Raw genomic sequence first — 5,399 nt, 5'->3', positions numbered from 1 at the left:
TGAAATATCGCGATATTTCATTTCTCGATACTGTATCGATATTCTAAAGCCCTGTATCGATTTTTTATTAAGGTTTAAAATGTCAACTTTCCTGCCAGCCGTTCATTTTTATGTTGTAGTTCAGCCTGTGACCACTAGTTGTCGGCTCACTGCTGCCAACTAGTGGTCAGAGGCTGAACTACAACATAAAAATGAACGGCTGGCAGGAAAGTTGACATTTTAAACCTTAATAAAAAATCGATACAGGGCTTTAGAATATCGATACAGTATCGGGAAATGAAATATCGCGATATTTCAGTGTATCGATATTTTCTTACAGCCCTAATTATTACTAAAAGTGGAGAAACAGGCAGATACAGGGTTTTGATTTAAACAAGTGCAAAAATGACATTTTGTCAAAATATAATGAATAAATGCCTTATTGTATCATTTGAATGAACTGTCTACAATATATTGTATGTATTCATGTATAATACAATAAATTTAACCGTAAAGATCCTCCAAAAAATGAAGAATAGTGTTATACACAGGTTATTGATGATTATATTTTTATGCTTTTTAATCTGAAACAGTGATGATCGTGTTGTACATGAATGAATACAATAATCCTCATTTCGATATGAYGGGTCACAAACATGAACCACAGACCGACTGCAGTTTTGTTTCTGTAAGTTTAGTTGCAGCAGTTCCTGAGTCAGGGTGTAACCAGGTGAAACTCGTGGAGGTCCCGGTCCAGGACCATGTGATGTGAGAAGATCCAGGCGGTCTCCTCTGCAGCTGCTGGAGCTCCTTCAGCTCAGCGGCGGGTCGGTCAGACGCTCACACGGGTCTCAGATTAGTCATCAGCAGGTCTGGAGCGAGCTCACGTGGTGCCGTCCCTTCAGCTCCAAACCCAGACAGAACCTCTCCGGGCCGAGCGGAGCCGTCCAGACGCTTGTTGACTGTAATTTAAATCTGACACACTTTCAGTTCTGACTTGTGTAGGATGAGTCATGTGTTCATGTGACCATGTGTCTGCAGCTGGGTCTGTGCTGGAGGCGGGCCTAATGAGAAGGCGGGGCTTATAAAACTTTGTGTTGAAGTTGCAGACTTTAGATGATGACCTTTTGTCTGTTCTGTCAGAGCCGGGTCGGGTCCGTGAGGTGAGGAGAAGCTGTCAGATTTTAAATTAAACTAGAGAAATCACATTTCCAGTGAAAACCCGTGTGAACGCTTCTTACTGAAAACTTCAGCTGAACGCTGCTAAAACTGAGCTGAAAATATTTAACAGCCGAAGTGTTGATGTGAGTTCAGATGTGAACAGTTGAACGAAGCAAAAAATCCCTTTGCAGAAAAACAGTAAAAAGGAGCAAAAGTAGTTGAAAAAGCAGGAAAAACAGCTAAAAGTTAAAATAGTTGAATAAAGCAGAAGACGTCTGTAAAAAGCATAAATAACAAAGTAGCAGAAAGAAAACACAAACAGTATAAAAACACAGGAATAGAAAAAACAAGCAGATCTAAAGTTAAAATAATAAAAAAGCTAAACATAGCAGCCACAAGTTGTAATTAGCACTAAAATAGTAAAAGTGTTGTAAAAACATTTAATGTTAGCAGAAAAAATGCATAAAAGTACAATAAAGTGACAGTAATTAAATAGCTAAAACAGCCAAAATGTTAAGTAAAACAGCTAAAATTTAGCTGAAAATTCTTTAATTAGCATAAGAAAGCACAAGTTTGCTGAACGTAGTTGTAATAGCTACAAAAAAACCTGTTTTTAGGTTGAACAAGAAAACTTTAGCTAAAAACAGCTGAACATTAGCTAAAATTGCAGCAAATACCTGAATATTATAATCTGTAAGAAGCATAAAAAGCACAAAAGTACAAAAAAAGCAGAAGAGCAAAAGAACCAGAATTTTAGTTGAAATAGCCGAAAAAAGCTAAAATTAGCAGAAACAAGTATCTGAAATCAGCACAAGTGAAAAACAGCAGAAGCAGAACAAAATGTGAGGAGCTGTAAAGATTTAGAAACATTTTAAAGGATTTTAACGTTTAAAACAGCTCCATTCATTTTCAGTGGCAAAAAAGTAGCTAAAGTGAAATAGCTGAAAAAGTATAAAGAGCTGAAACACCAAAAGTCACAGCAGGATTGTCGTAAATGAGCCGAAGGTTTTGATGAGTTGTTGAAACGGCACAAAGATCGAGTTAGAAGCTGAAAAACATACAGATGTAAAATGATCTCAGTAGTGTGAAAGTTGTGAAGCGTCACACAATCATGTGTGAAGACAAGCTGAAGATGGCTGCCACAGTTAACTGAGCCCAGCAGACACACAAACAGTTGTGATGTGTGTTGTTGTATCTGAGATGATCCCCTGCAGACCAGGAGCGTTCAAACTGACAAAAGAAAATAATAAAACCGTTATAATGAAGCTGCTGTTCAGCTCTCTGTTTGTGTTTGTTGTGTATTTGGTGTCTTCGTGGTTGTTTTTAAAAATCAACCCGTCCTGTGTGTGTCTGGAGCGGTGTGTTTGTGGAGGAGTGACGACATGTTTCACACATCCTGCCTCAGCTGCTGGGTGACCGAGTCCAAGCTCTGAGTAATGCTGTTTCTAATAACAGACCTGTTCCTGTTTCTTCTCAAGCTTTCTGCTTTTCTGTTTTTGTGGCCTACATTTACCACCCCCACCCCACCCCCACACACCCACTTTAATGAGTCCTGTGAGGCTTTCAGAACAAGTGTGTGTGTGTGTGCCTTCGAGGCTGTCCTGTGTGCTGGCCCCGGACCAGGAATGACAAAAATTCACGTGCACTCATTCAACTTCTCCAGTCCAGGCTCCGCCCCCGCCCCCTCCCCCCAGCCAGCTCTTTGTTCAGGGGGACCTCACTGGATCTAAAGCTCAGACTCATTTTTCCAGTTCTGGCCTGCCTTCCAACGTCTGGCAGCGTTCAGTGGGGAGAACTCCTCTGGTTCTGGTTCTGAGACTTCAGACTAACGTGAACTGGGTCGGTTTTGATGGTTAAATCCATGAACTCACTCGCTGTGAGACGTTTCAGTGATCTCACAAAGAGGGTTCAGTGAGGTCCTTTCTGCCACACGAGCTTCCTGAAACTCAACACCACAAGTTAAACACACACACACGCACGCACRCACGCACACGTCTGACCTAGTTGCTGTGCCAGCAGCGGCTCGTTTGGCAACACAAAGATAGTTTGGAAGTCGAGACTTAATGAAAAATGTGAGACTTTTACGAACTCGTCCTCTTTACTGGAAACTGTTGAATCTGCAGTTTGTAGAAAATATTCTGAAACAGAGATTAGCTGAAGAAGCTGAACTCTACAGAGAGCAAAACGCTAGCCAACAGCTCAAAGTAATGAAATGCTACAAGGCAGAAGTAGCTGAATGCTAAAGTAGCATAAAAAGATAAAAGTAGAGAACGATGTTTCTGAAGGAACAGAACAGATCTGAGTCTCAGGCCCTGTTTCCACGGAGCTGTTATCAGTGAAACTSATACAGATTTGTTGCCATCTAGCCAATCATTTACACGTCTCTGGWGAGATYGGRGTCTCTGGCAAGATCGGGGTCTCTGACGAGAGTCTCTGGTGAGATCAGGTCTCTGGTGAGATCGGGGTCTCTGGCGACGGGAGTCTGGTGAGATCGGGGTCTCTGGTGAGATCGGGGTCTCTGGTGAGATGGGAGTCTCTGGCGAGATGGGAGTCTCTGGCGAGATGGGAGTCTCTGGTGAGATGGGAGTCTCTGGCGAGATGGGAGTCTCTGGCGAGATGGGAGTCTCTGGCGAGATGGGAGTCTCTGGCGAGATGGGAGTCTCTGGCGAGATGGGAGTCTCTGGTGAGATCGGAGTCTCTGGTGAGATCGGAGTCTCTGGTGAGATCGGAGTCTCTGGTGAGATCGGAGTCTCTGGTGAGATCGGAGTCTCTGGTGAGATCGGGGTCTCTGGCGAGATCGGGGTCTCTGGCGAGATCGGGGTCTCTGGCGAGATGGGAGTCTCTGGTGAGATGGGAGTCTCTGGTGAGATGGGAGTCTCTGGTGAGATGGGAGTCTCTGGCGACGGGAGTCTCTGGTGAGATGGGAGTCTCTGGCAATGGGAGTCTCTGGCAATGGGAGTCTCTGGCAATGGGAGTCTCTGGTGATGGGAGTCTCTGGTGAGATGGGAGTCTCTGGCGACGGGAGTCTCTGGCGACGGGAGTCTCTGGCGAGATCGGAGTCTCTGGCGAGATCGGAGTCTCTGGTGAGATCGGAGTCTCTGGTGAGATCGGAGTCTCTGGTGATGGGAGTCTCTGGTGATGGGAGTCTCTGGTGAGATCGGAGTCTCTGGTGAGATCGGAGTCTCTGGTGAGATCGGAGTCTCTGGTGATGGGAGTCTCTGGTGATGGGAGTCTCTGGTGATGGGAGTCTCTGGTGACGGGACTCTCTGACACCGGCACTTCTTGAAACCAGGTCTCAGTGGAACTTTTCAGTAACGCCCCCCGTAGAGGTGAGACACAGCTGTGAAAGCACACAGGCTCAAACAGCCGACACACAGCAGGAGTTTCTTCAAAGCTAAAAACAGTGACAATAAATTCCAGACAGCAGAGTGTTTCTGTTACTCACTCTTTGTAGCTGTTAGGAAAAAAACACAAAAACAACGTGAGGTCCTAACAAACTTCAGTTTGTTCCCCAGGTTCAGACGTAACTGGATCCTGAAGCCACAGCATGATCAGAGCATGAGCAAGCCCATCTCAGGGTTGCCAGATTTTAAAAAATGATTTTTTTTTTGCTGCTTATTTTCTGTACATATTTTCACCAAACACAACCCACACCTTATCTTACAACACTCTCACTCAGCATATCTGACTGACTGAGTCATATAAATACAGCAAATCTGCTGTTTTGACTTAAAATATGATTATTTTAAACCTGTTGTTTACTAGAGGTGTAAATCACCAGCTTTRTCACGATACAATATTACATCGATATGTTTGGATGACGATTCGATGTTTCTCTATCACAGTCTGTCACGATGAGATTTTGATTCAGTTCACATGTGTGTGATCGATATGTGATATCATTTAACACAATAACTGATGAACAGAAATCGATTCACATCCAGCATGTGATGATTATATGGATAAATATTTTCATTTTGCCTCAATTTAACTGAAACACGAACTTTTCAAATCGATATATCTATAGATTGATGTATCGTTACACCCCTAGTGTTTACCTGTTGTTTACCGTTGTTTACCTTTGTTTACCTTTGTTTACCTGTTGTTTACCTTTGTTTACCTGTTGTTTACCAACATGTGGTCCCAGCAGCTCCAGTAAGTTGAGCCTGTTGTGATCCAGATGAAGTGGTCAAACTGTTCTGACATGGTTAATGCTTGTGTGTGTGTGTGTGTGTGTGTGTGTGTGTGTGTGTGTGTGT

General features: G+C 43.4%; 1 protein-coding gene across 2 annotated transcripts in view; it reads left to right on the top strand.

Annotated features, from left to right (window-relative positions):
- mapk6 (mitogen-activated protein kinase 6) overlaps positions 1-5,399 on the top strand; it is a 20,491-nt gene that overhangs the window by 8,750 nt on the left and 6,342 nt on the right. The gene's annotated exons all lie outside the window — the stretch shown is intronic.

Source organism: Austrofundulus limnaeus, unplaced genomic scaffold (assembly GCF_001266775.1).
Source record: "Austrofundulus limnaeus strain Quisiro unplaced genomic scaffold, Austrofundulus_limnaeus-1.0 Scaffold578, whole genome shotgun sequence".
NCBI lineage: Eukaryota > Metazoa > Chordata > Actinopteri > Cyprinodontiformes > Rivulidae > Austrofundulus > Austrofundulus limnaeus.
The sequence above is the reverse complement of the archived record's forward strand: the minus strand, read 5'-3'. Positions and strand labels throughout refer to the sequence as shown.